This window comes from Lissotriton helveticus, chromosome 3_1 (assembly GCF_964261635.1).
Source record: "Lissotriton helveticus chromosome 3_1, aLisHel1.1, whole genome shotgun sequence".
Classification (NCBI taxonomy): Eukaryota; Metazoa; Chordata; class Amphibia; order Caudata; family Salamandridae; genus Lissotriton; species Lissotriton helveticus.
Genome location: NC_136061.1, coordinates 989,151,290 through 989,165,249, shown reverse-complemented (window position 1 = coordinate 989,165,249; position 13,960 = coordinate 989,151,290).

Below are 13,960 nucleotides of genomic sequence, written 5' to 3'. Positions count from 1 at the left end.
ATATGGAAAGGCAGTTTGTAGTCAGGCAGTCCCCATGATGGCGCAGTAAAACAATGTCTCTTTCAAAACAGTTTGCAAGTTCATTAGTCATAGTATCTGCATTCATGGACCCATTGGTGGCAGCAGTTCATTATCCCCAGGAAGGACATCATTCCTTTCTTGGTGGGCAGGAGCTGAATGCCTTGAAACAATTTGATCTGTCAGATGATATGCGACGTGTACCTTGGAATATCACAAAACCCAGTAAGTCACCTCTTTTTGGAAGCACTGGCATTTTGACAATGATTCTTCTCGTCTGGAGGTAGTTCAGCAGAGCTACACTGTCACAAGCTTTCACAGGCCTCAAGTGATGGAGATGATGTCACAAGGAGGTCACCAGCCTACTGCAAGACAATGCTACCACCTTCCAGGCATAGGTGGCCCAAGTCTCTCTTTGCTACCTGCGCATTGACATTGGGACTCACAGTGAACTAAGTGGACGTGGTATCCCAGTATGACGGCAAAGAGGCTTTCACTCTGTAGACGGACTTTAATGCTAAAACCCACCGAGAAGAGAAAAATACTCTGCCTCTACAGGTATAAATAATAATATAGTACTGGTGTCAGGCACAACAGGCTCTAAGGGAACCACAAGTTCGTAAGGTAATCATTTTATGGGGACAACATGTTTTCACCACCCTCTCTTTTTTCAAAAAATTGTATTTATTTTAAATATCACTTTAAGGTGAGAGTATTTTTCCAAAACCTTTCCATTCCCTAGATCTATAACCTTATTGTTAGTTATGTGTACATCCATCCATTTCCTTTTCATATGTAACAAACTGCAATCTAACAGCATCATTCATCATCTCTCAACACGTCTACACATGCTCTACAGGGGATGCACACAACAGAGAATCCTTACTGAAGCAGCAAGCAGTAAATGCCCTGTTCCACCCTATCCTAAGGTATTTGTGAGTAAATTCCATTTATTAAAAAACATATATATACTGCTGCAAAAATTATATTTATTTATATTAAAATTGTAAAATGTATCCCTTATCTCCCACGTTAGTGGAAACATCTTCCACCTTAGTGGAAACATGAGATTCTCCTTGGGCATGTCTGATATCTTCATCCTGAAAAACTGTGCAGCAATAAAACTGATACCATACTCTTATCTACTCTCTGGTATCTAAGCTGCAGCCCTTGATTATGTTATTCGGTGGAATAAACCCACCCTGCATATCTTCTACAAAGGTATTATTGCTAAAAAAAACACAGTGATATCCCCATCTGATCCTAAAAGAATATGCAATATTTCCTTTAGCTAATGTTACCTAAAACAGATCTTAGGTATCCAATCTAGTTCCAGGAAGGCTTAACCAAGGCCATAATTTCATTGTAACAACTAGGTAAATTATTTCATTCATTAAATGTAGTTAAATTACTGATTGGCGATATCCCTAATATGATTACCATGAATTGAGAATTAATTTTTACCCTAATTTCCCTGGTCACATTATAGATTCAGACATCATTAGAGCAAAATTTACATTTACCTGTAGTGTTGTACCCTACAATGGTAGAATCAGGATATTTAATTAATACCAAGGAATTAAGTTGTTTAAACTACTCTTCAACATTACAAGCTTTCATAGTGTAATGTAGAAATCACATCCTGTCACAGTGGCTCCCTGTGCGGAGATTTTTAAACACAGTAAGGCTGGGCGGTTCTAAATAAAGAACTTGGCCTTTTGACCCTTAAACCTGTTGTCCATTGTCTGAGCGACGTTACCCCATGTGGCTATCACATTTGAAAGTATCTCTCGAGAAGCATGACTGAAAAGCATTCCTGCTCCGTGCCTGTCCTGACATTTGAAAGGTAGGATCTAACTTCTGCTGTTTTTTTATTTTTATACTTATTTTTATTTGTGTGCAGTGTGCTTCCTAGCACCTAAAGAACTGGCATAATGCGCCCAGAACTATTGTGCATTAAGGCATGCAATGTAATTCAGGTCTCTAGAGCTACTCTTTGCATTACTTTTGATAACCTTTGTATTTGACACTTTATCCATTAGTCACTAAGGGCCAGATGTAGGTAGGAATCATTTACCGATTTTTAATTACCGAATCATACCGATTCGGTAATTAAGAATCGGTAAATAAGAAGGGGGGGTATGTAGGAACATCCAGATGTTCCATTTACCGAATCGGTAAATATCTGTATTTACCGATTCTGTAAAATATGTGTCCCTACATACCAAAGCTCAAATACCGGTCGGTAACGGCCGAAAATACCGATTTTCGGCCGTTACCGACCGACCTACATCGGGCCCTTAGAGACAGTAATATTGGCATTGTTAGATAAACTAATATTCACACTTTTTAATTTGGTGCACAGCATATTTAACCAGTTGAAGATAAATCTTAATGTGCACATTGAAATGTGAATATATACTTTGCACAGGATAATTTTTAACATTTTAATATTTGTTATGTCCTAGTTTTGTAAAAACACACACATTTGTTTTTCTCTGTGAGGCCTACTTTTTTCTATTTAGTGCCTTTTCCTAGGAAAATCATCCCTCCCTTACAAATCTATTCAAGCCTGATCCTAGGACATTTTCTGCCCTCTTTGACACGTCCTGGGTTAACAGCTGCCAAAAGCCTCCCATTCTTAAATGTTGTAAGCTCTGACTGCACTACTGACGGTGGTTTCAGTGAGGCTATGTGTAATGCTCCCAGACAAATATTCATAATGGACAATTAGTTTAACCAGTTTAAATACATTTATAGAAAACAAAAATAAACAAGCATTGCCAAAGCCAGTAGGTTTGAAATGGGAGGTCAGTTTTTTGTTTTTGTCAATGCATGACTTTTTTTTATTTTTAGGCATGGTTTTTGTATATATAAAAGGTCAGAACCCTATCTAGTTGCTGTCTGTTTTAATAACAGGTTCTATGGATATAGAGAGAGAGCTGTGAGTTATTAAGGAATCTTCCAGTGTTACCAAAAATATTTTTTTTTAAAACAATCACTTCAAATATTTTGCTAGTGTCACAAATTATAACTGCTACAAGATCAAATATGTTTAAAAAACGGGGTTGATTTTATTGATTTCCTCCCATTGGGTTACAATCTAATGTACATCGAATTTCACATCCTTTAAAATATGTCATTATCTTGATTAGACCATGACATAAAGTACAATAAAAGTTAATAAAACAACATAAAATACAAAAAAACAGTTGACGCGGCGTTTCGGTGTTTGTCAGTTTTTCACCTTCATCAGGACAAGTATGTATAACATCTCTACAAATGAAAACAATATTTTTAGATATCTCTGCAGTTGTGACACAATTAATTATCAAATACAAACGTTTTATTAAAAAACTATTAGTGTATTTACTAAACTGTACTCTCTTTTAAATAAATGTATTCTCCTATAAATAACATCATCCATAGTTATATTCTTAAAGACAAGGCAACACTACATTATCACTATTACCTAAGATGTCATGGGGCTTAAAGCATTTCCTAGGACAAATACTCCTTATACTAATACTATTCTTTATGCAATAGGTACCTTATTTGGAATTTGTTTGGAATTTGCTTCATCAATTGCAACTTTCCACAGGTTTGTGTTCGTTATTTCGTGACTCTTATAAATTTTGAGCCTTTAGAAGAAAACAAATTAGGTAAGAGGAGGAGGTTTAGCTTATGGCTTATTACTAATTGTCTCTCTTACATTTACTTAATTTATTCTGTTACCTCTTAATAGTGCCGATGATAGGTCTCCGGTATGTTGGAACCCCCGTCTTTGTAATGTGGTGGAGATATTCTTTTTGTTCAAGTAATATCTGTGGAACAATTGTAACCTTGAGTTTAAAACGTGTTATTATCCCTTGGTATTCTGAGCTTATTTTTAATAAAAGCAGATAAACTCACCCTTGTTTTACTCTTTATTGATAACGGAGTTTTTGTGGGATATCGAGACTTTTAATTGTGTCTCCTGTGAACAATAGAATACATATAGGGCATTGGATATGGCAGACATTATCAGGTACAATGCACGCTTATATGGCCACTCATACTATCAATATGCTGTCTGCCGCTCAGTCTGTTACCTATCTTTATGCACTTGAACCCTTTTGCGTTAATGGCTTGTGTATGCCAGGAACAGTGCCTCATTTATTCTATAACTTATACAAAACTCAACATTTTTAATGATATTCGTGCTTTAAATAGTTTGTAAGCGAACTGTCAGTTAATAACTAGTCCGTTGGTATTTACATTAAAACAAGCCGCCGTTTTCTTTCTTTCCCTTGGTTAACGGGGCTATGTTTTTTCTAGTAGCTCCTTATTTTAATAAACTTCTACAAAAGGATCCCAGTGGCCCGGACTACACGAATATATAGGATTCCACTACTACTGACAAGAGGTCTAGTGCTGTTTCGGAGAGAATATCCCCTCTCTTACCTATAATTATCCTTGCGGCCTCCCTGTTCCAACGACCCGGGTAAATCACGTTCAATTTCTTTGTTGACACGGTGCGCTCTATATACTGCCGCTACTATTTATGACCCGGAAGTATTACTCCACTAATTTTCATTATATATTCGGATGATTAAGTTTATAATATCCAATTCATTACCTTATCACTCCGTGTTATCGCTATAGATTTATCTTACTGACCCTCTCTCAATGCCTTTTTCTCGATATGATTTTAGTATTAAATGAATGACCCGGAAGTACAAAAAATATATATGCACTGCTGCCGAGAAACAATTTAATAATAAGCTCGGGTTATTTTCGAATCCGATACTAAGATCGGAAAAAATAAAATACACTTCACAAACCCATATTCTCACATTAACAGCCAATTTTTATATATTTGCCGAGTTTAACATAGTTCCGACTCGTCACATATTCCTTTGAACTATGGCGGCCATCTTAAGTTGGGGTACAAAGGAATACACTTATTCACTCCTATGAACATTATTATGCACACGTATCGATATTTTGCAACATTCGGAATAAATTTCCATACTTATTGCATACAACAAATATAGGTCCTTTGATTATATTCAAGGTGAAACACATTTCTTCTCTAATCGTCAGATATGGAAGATCCCTCTGTGATCTTACTTATATTAATTAAAGTGTGATGGTATATTGCACCCAAAAAAAATTTAAACACATTTTTTGTCACATTAACACCATCTAATGGATATACGTATTTAGTTGCCCTTTTCCTTCCAATTCACTATTTATTATCCATCCTGTTATTTTACTATATAAGTGTTATACTCACATCTAACCTAATGTTCAAGGGACTATACATATTGATCAAGGGCCTCTGCATTATGTGGTGGGCCTACTAAAACAACATTTCTCCAGACAAAGTGTTGGGTATATTGGATTGGGAATACTAACATTAGATAATCAGTGTTTCCCATTCTTCTTTATTATTAAGTCCGGTTCTGTAGGTATTGAAAAGAGACATATAAAATTGTTCTCTTTTTCTTCTTTTTAGTTCATGATTTCCTCCTCTAATACTGTGTTTGGTCACTTCAATCCCACACCACTGTAGATCCTCTATGGTGTGTTTATAATTAATCCAATGTTCAACAAGTGGTGCTGCACTTTTTTTCATCCTAATGGTGGACTTATGTTCTGTAATTCTTGTTTTGATCTCTCTCGATGTTTCCCCTATGTAACCTTTATTACATGGGCAAACTATCAGGTCGATCAAATCGTTTGTTCTGCATTTAATGAAGCTTTGTACCTTATGGGTAATTCCATTATAAGTCATCTCTGTCCCTTTCATTATACTATTACAGTTAGTGCACATACAACATGCAAAATTGCCGGTTGGTAAGGGAGTCTTGTTGATGGTATACTGTTTCTGCACTGTGTCTTCCCTAAATGTGTGGACCAGGCTGTTTCTAATTGTTCTATTTCTCCTGAAACTGAACATTGGCTTCGGAATCTTGGGACCTGTACCTTCATTTAGCAGGGACCAATTCCTGTTGATGATATTCTTAACTTTGTTACTAGCACAGCTATAGTTTGTGACGAAGATGAGTCTATCTTTGGTCTTATCTACCTTGCTCACATTCTTGGTAAACAGTGTCCCCCTATCGTAATACTTTGCTCTTTTATACGATCTCCTAATTAAGCCTTTAGGATAACCTCTTTCTAATAGTTTTTTAGAGAGGTCATCTGCATGTCTATTAAAATCTTTGATATTTGTACAGTTTCGTCGAATCCTTAAAAACTGGCCAAAAGGGATATTATCTTTTTGGCTATTAGGGTGGTTGCTTTTGTAGTGCAGCATAGTGTTTCTATCTGTCGGTTTGGTGAATAATTCTACCGCTAACTTGCCTTCTGTGTGTTTAATCTTAATGTCTAGAAACTCAATTGCTTCCTTCTCATAGTTTGATGTAAATTTGAGGTTTGTGTCACCTAAATTCAACCAGTTTATAATTTCTGTCAGATCTTCAGCTGTCCCTGACCATATGAAAAAAATATCGTCGATAAATCTCGACCAGCACGTGATATTTTCAAAGAAGGGAGCCATGGTGTTAAATATATGTTTATTTTCGAAATCTGCCACATACAAGCAGGCCAAACTGGGAGCACAGGTGGCTCCCATGCTGGTGCCTTTGACCTGCCTGTAGTAATCTGTCCCGAACATGAAGATATCATTTTTTAGTATTATTTCTACACATTCTAAGATAAAGGTGGCATGACTTGATAGATCACCTACTCCTGTTTCTAAGAGACCCTCTAACATCCTGATGGTACTGTCTTGAGGAATGTTTGTGTAGAGGGCCTCTATGTCTAAAGTTACTAACCATTGTGTGTTGATATTATATGCTAAATCTTCTATTGTATCTATCATGCTGGTGGTGTCTTTTATGTATGCTTTTTGGATAGTTACCAATGGTTGGAGAAATGTATCCACATACTTACTGAGTGGTTCTGTTACTGAATTAATGCTTGAGACAATCGGTCTCATTGGGGGATCTACTCGATTTTTGTGCACCTTTGGAAGTCCGTACAAGCAGGAATCATGGGGGCATGGTTTTTCAGAAACTTGTATTCATCTGTACAGACGATCTCATCCTCCTTAGCAAAGTCTAAAAGTCTCTCTACTTTTTGGATTAGGTCATTCCACTTATGCCTACTTGATCTTTCATAATGTAGTGGATTATTTAAAAGTAGTAACATTCTGCGATTGTAGTCTGCAGTGTCCATTAAGACAATGCTAACCACCTTTATCACCAGGTTTCACTGTTAGATCCTGATTAGTCTCTAATTTTTTTAGTGCTACTTTTTCTTCTTTACTGAGATTGTTAGTCCAACGTAGTGGTCGTGCCAAGAGATCTGCTATGTTACAATCCACTACTTGTTCAAACAAATCTACTTTTTTGTGGACCATATTCAAAGATGGGGTCCAATTTGATTTGGGTCTCAGTCCCGATTTATTAATTGATTGACTGTTATTGTCTTTATCCTTAAAAAAATCTTTTAACCTTATTTTCCTAAAGAAACACTGAAGATCCCTCTCTAAATTATATTTGTCTACATGAGTACAGATGGCAAAGCCTAGCCCTTTCTCTAAAACCTTAGTTTCTTCTTGACTGAGACTTATACTAGAGAGGTTAATTATTGCTACCTTCTGGTCTAATCCCATTTGGATTGACTCCTCGTTTTAATGTATGGTCTCTTTTGCTGTGGAGGTTGAGGGTAGAAATTCCCTCTCCCCCGTCCTCTCCCTCGGTTCTGGTTGCCAGTCTGTGTGCGGTGGTCTAAAAAAGAGAGAGTGTCTCTGCTTGAACTGCCAGATGGATCATTACTCCTCTTACTATTTTCTGTAACACTGTCATTGTCTGATTCAGTGCTGGTATATGATGTATCCAAAAAGGTAACCCTCTTTTTTTGATAGTTTCTCATAGGTTGCTGCCAATTGTTACGATAAAATGAATCTTCTCTAGGTCTATCAAAGTAGTCTTTTTGAGTGTATGGATATACAAATTCTGTGTTGTAATTGGCCACATTTTGTAAAACCATATCAGTGTTGGAGCTGGTGGACCCTCACCATTCTAACAAGCATTGGCAAAAGCAAAAATCGATTTTTTTGGTCTCAAAATGTACGCATTGCCACAGGAGTTCTGTGCACTGTACAAAACTACTTTGTGTGTCAATATGCTCTTTGTGAAAGAGCAGAATACTGTCACTCACAGTGATGCCAGCTGTTAGAGAGAGAGAGAGTGACAGGCATAATTTTAATATACACAAAAGGTCATGGCTAACGCCAGGCCTAATTAGAGGCCCAATTCTTAAAGAAAGTCTCAAAAGCGCATGCATGGTATATATCTTTGCATATACACTGTTTCCTTGAATTCAGAAGAATTTACATAAGTAGGCCAAGAAATAGTACTCCTAGAAAATATTTGTGAACTGCATTTTTCCATGAGCAAATCTGCATGCGTATATTTGCTCATGTAAAAATATGAATGTTTCCACGTTCACTTTTCCTCCAACCACTTTTTTCTTAACCCTGGAAGAAGTTTTACGTCTGCCACTGTCAAGAGTAAATTTCCAACCTTTCTCATTATGAGAAGATTTGAGAAGAAATGGTGAAACCCCCTTAAACATGCAAGTTAGTAGGTTTGCACAGACTCAAAAGGGCATTCCAACCCTAGAACTATTGCTTACCACTAACTTCAGCCCCAGTATGTAGACCTGCAGAAACGTGGCAACATAAGGGAATTGCTAGTATTCAAACCCTACTATGGTACGAACCCTGGCATAATCAGAGATGCTATATAGAACTCTTATATAATAAGGTTGCTGCCATAATGTGTTGCAGCAGGGATTTTGTTACAGGACAAGTAAATATATGAAGCAACCTGCCTCATGGACAAGTAGATTTTTTATTAAATTCCACACCCCTATTAATACACCAATGAGGTACACAAACAAACAAAAAAACTCTTCTATGAAATAGAGGACAAGGTATGCAAATCCAGTCTCTTTTTAAATGCTATATGTTGTTACTGCTTCACTGTCCAAAGTAGAGTGAAGCCACTTAACATATTTTCTATAATTCATATTCTTACCTTCATTTGAATTTTTGTCTCCTGATGGTTTTTCAAACAGCTTTCTAGTGAGCGTACCATGATTTTCATCTGAGATCCGATCTTGTGAAATTTGCTTTGCACTCACAATGTGCTCTTACACCCTGAAAGATAAATTCAAAAGGTCTCCTACAAGGGAAAAATTGTTAGGCATTGGTAAAAAGGGACAATCAACAATAATGGACCAGCCAGAGACATCACATATAAAACCAATTTCCTTCTCCCATGCACTAATGCGCTCCATTTTTGATATAAATCAAGGAAACATAGAGGTCCAGTACTGAAGCTCAATACCCTATTCAAATGCAGTGATTCATCCATGACATAACTACACATATTTCAAAATCATTTCCCTGAAATCCTGTGCAATCCGCAAATCAGAAGCTCCACTCACTATATTCTGGGATGGTTTCTTTTTGTGGGTAAAATCATAACCCCCTCCAAGCATAGGGTCTAATGCAATGGATTTTATAAAACCCCCAAAGGGTCTAGCCATTTGTCAATATTTATTGACATAAAGTAACTTAGTTACTTATAAGTCACCTGCTTCACTACTTCTTATATGTGTAGGTACACATAAATTATTCTGTAACCCAGGCTCTCCTGCAGTGTATGCCACATATCAATTAGTGTATTGATACAGAGAATATTTTAAAAACATTCTCTACAGTCCCCTGTCTATTTTAAATGCCAGTCAATGCCCCTTTTAATATTACTATGTGTTAAATACACATTTGAAAGACTGAAAGTTCACCTGCAGCAAGGCAAGTTAGTTATTTAGCTTACATCTCACTTAGCAACTGATGACATCACAGTCCTCCAATGTCCCACTTCTGACACCATTTTGATGGGGAAATACTTGTACCCTCCCAGGAGCAAATGAATGAAACTCACCAGACATAGCAGGTTTGCTCAGAAATAGAGTGAAATGTATGTATTGGTACCAAAAGCATGCATCATTGCTAATTAGCAAGCAAGAAGTCAGATCTGCCATCTTAGGGGCTCTCATACTGCTTCTTCCAAGAGTGACAAGTTTCTAGGTGTTATATACAGTTTGAAATGCCATGTCAGCGGAACTAGAATAAGGCACCAAGCCAAATATGGCTAACATGGATGTGCAATGTCTGCACCATGCAAATTATACACAGCCATGTATGGGCAGACCAGAAAGGGTGGCTCGGCAATGTGTAAGCAACTTGCACAGCCAGATTAAGAAACATCATGTAGTCAGGACAAGCAAGGTGACCTCTAAGGGGGTACAGGATAGCTTGTTGAAGCTTGTCCAGTCAAGGTCAGATAGGAAGCCCTTTTGAGCTCCAGGCCTCATGTTAATGTGATCTATCTAAGCATGATATCTTTTGAAGTGCATACACATGAATTTGTATAGATATTCATATATATTTTACAATAGTTATAGTTAGGATCAAATTTTACATGCACAAAACCATACAAACTAAGCAATTATACTTATCTCAAGAAACTAGTGCCCTACGGTAACTATAACTCACACCCCTGCCATGCAAAGTGTTCTCATCACTAATTTTTTTGCAAATGATGCGTTATCTTATAAAGGATGTCATACAAGATGTCATTACTGATGTAATATGTGGGGTAAGTAGCAGTCTATAGCAAGGGCACGTGTAATAGTTACCCTATGGCACAAGTTATAATTTCTTAAGAAAAATACAACCATAACTGTTGCATTTTTATTGTTGTGTCCTTGCAAAATTTGAACCTAACTATAACTTCCCTGTAACCTTTGTTTTTTTCAGTGAATTTCAAAGGCTTTTTAAATTTGTTTTCCTTGCTATAATGTCCCTGTAACCTTTGGTTTTTTCAGCAAATTTTGAGGATTTTTTTCAATGTTAATAAATATTTAATTAACTTGATTTAATATGTGGAGTAAGTAGCAGTGCATGGTGAGGGTGTGAATTATTATAGTTATCGTAGGGCACGAGTTATAGTTTCTTGCACTAATATAACTATTACATTTCTGTGACCTGTAACCTTTGTGCTTTTTTCAGTGAATTTGTAAGGTTCCATTTTCTAACCATAACAATCCTGTAACTTTTTTTTTTCATTAAATATATATGTAATTAAGTCACTTTAAACACTTAAAATCGCTTAACTGCAAAGTAGGTACTTGCAAAATAAATGACTGAAAACTTTCTCATTGCAAAGACTCATTCTGTCATTTTCACACCTAAAACACTAAGAGCAAGTTGAAATGCAGATTTGGAGCACAACAAGTAGATTCTCATTCACATAAGAAGATCCGGAGCAGTGTGAAGATGTTCATCTATTTAGTCCATGAGAATGTAGAAAAACAGCCATTCTGGAACTACAGGAAAACAGACCCAATGACTTCCTAAGAGCCCTCAGTTACGTTGTGTTTCCTTCTCTCCCCCGTGATTTGTGATTTAATTGATGTAACTATGTAACCTGTAACTCTCTGATTCTCATGTAAAGCGCTCTGATACCTCCGGGTCTAGGCAACGCTATATAAAACTTTTCAAATAAATGAAATAAATACTGGAATAGTTGCGTGGACAATCACTGAGATCCAGGGTTAGTTCTGCCATGTGCTAAGCAGTATTGTCCCCATTTCCTATCATTCCTGGGCCAGAATGTTGCAGTACACAGGGCGCTGTATTCATCCACTTTCAAATGTAATAAATCTCTAGGGCGCAGCCACAATTGGCATGGGGAGGGACCGCACGTCCCCCCACCCCCAGGCTGAATTCAGATCCAGGGACCCCCATCCATCAGGGCCCGGCCTTGGAATGCTGGTTGCCGTGGAGCCCACCCAGGCCATCCAGTCAGCACCGTTGTGGACCACCTGGGAACCTGAACCTGAATGCCCCAGCAGTCCCTGCCGGCTCCCTTACTTCAGCTGGAGCCAGCATTGCTCTCACGGGAGCCAGCATTGCTCTCACACACAGGGAGCTGCTAAACATGCAGCTCCCTGTGTGTGAGAGCAATCGTTTTGTCTGTTTCCCTACCCGCATGACAGTAGAGAGGGAATCAGATGAAAACTCCACTCTTGCATTATTAAATATAAAGCCCCAGGGAGGTGGTGGTCCCCAGGGCTCAAAGAGCTTCAGGATGGATTTCAGATTTCAGATTTAGTATATTGTACAGTTAATAAAAACTCACAATTTTGAAACGTACATTTGTATAAAAAGAAGTCAATAGCTGCAAATGAAGCATAAAAAGGAGCGGGTAGGCTCACATATTTAAAATCTTAAAAGTCACAGTATGGATTTAATAAAGTCCTTTGGGGTTTGGGGGCGAGGTACTTGCAGATTTAAGAAGCAAAAGTCTCCAGGGAGGTTAGCGTTATTTTGGTTTGGCTAATGCTTTGGGTAGGCCCTGTGACTGTTTCATTTAGTCTGCTGGCCACTATTTTGAAAACATTTGTTATTCTGCAATTTAGCTGGGTTTCTTCAGGGTTAAAACAAAGCATCACAGCCTGTCTACAGCTTGTTATACCCTTCTGATTCCATAGGACCCGAAGCAGAGAACGCCTTATGTCCAAAAGATTTGTGCAGATGCAAATGATGTGTATGAGGTCCTCTTTCCCAGAAAAACAGAGTCGACAACGGTTAGCCGAGTTTTCCCTTTTCCAAGGAGCCAGGTGAGGTGTTATGGGTGTTTTGCCGAGGCGCATGTTAAGAAATTTGTTTTTTGTTTTCTGAGTGAAGCCTGTTGTTAAGTACTGTTGTGGTTTAAGTGCACTATAGCCTTTCAACACTACCCATCCATGCGCTCTCTTGGCTAGGGTGGCTTTGTCCTCAATAAATGAGACCATCTTGGTGACTTTTGATACCACTTTTTTTAAAGTGCCAGGGTCAGTTGATGACTCCCATAGGTTTTTTAGTCCTAAGGTCTCCAGTGAGTCCATTAGGTAGTTCCTTGCTGGTGAATTGTCTCTAGTGGACAGTTCGGTCCAAAGGTGGGCATTTAATGATCCGTGGTCAGCGTCTCTGATTTTCCGCCAGCTTTTTATGTATACGCCTCTTCTCTCCACCGTTTGTTTCTGCAGTCCGAATTCCAGACGGATTTGAGCGGTCGATGAGTAGGTGGGAAGATGGAATATTGCCCTGTATGCTCGGCTAATGGTGTTATCTAATGTCATTGCGTCTTCGCCTCGCATGGGTTCACTGCCATAAGTGAGCATAGGCTGTAGGCGAGCTCTTATTACCTGTAGGAGAGGGCGCAAAGTCCGGTCCGGAAGAGCTTTCTGCAGTGGCCTTATCGATAGATGGAATGTCGTGCCCTTCTGACGGATAGCCTCTAGTTGGTGTTCGAAAGAGCCATTGCAATCTATTATGACGCCTAAGTGTTTATAAGAGGCTACCTGCTCTAGCCTCTGTCCGTCCAGAAGCCATGTGAGTTTCCGTTTTTTATGGTGATTCATTGTCATGATTTTTGTTTTGTTTAAATTGATTGTTAGTGAATTAGTTGTGGAGAATGCGTTGGCTTTGTCCAGAAGGTGTTGAAGGCCGATGGGGGTCCGGCTGATAAGGACAAGGTCATCTGCGTAGAGAAGGTTTGACAGTATGATGTTGCCCAGCCGCGGTGCGTGAGAATTGACTATCTCCAGCTCGCCAGGGAGATCTGCAAGGAAGAGATTGAACAGCATAGGGGCTAGGACGCAGCCTTGTTTCAATCCTTTGCTGGTCCTGATTTGTCTTGAGAGGTGAGTACCGGATCCCAATTTGATCCTGACCCAGGTGTTGGTATGCAGCATTACCAGCTGCTGTCAGAGTGGGCCTGGAATTCCCCATTTGTTCAGCTTCTGCCAGAGTTTGTGTCAGTCTACATAA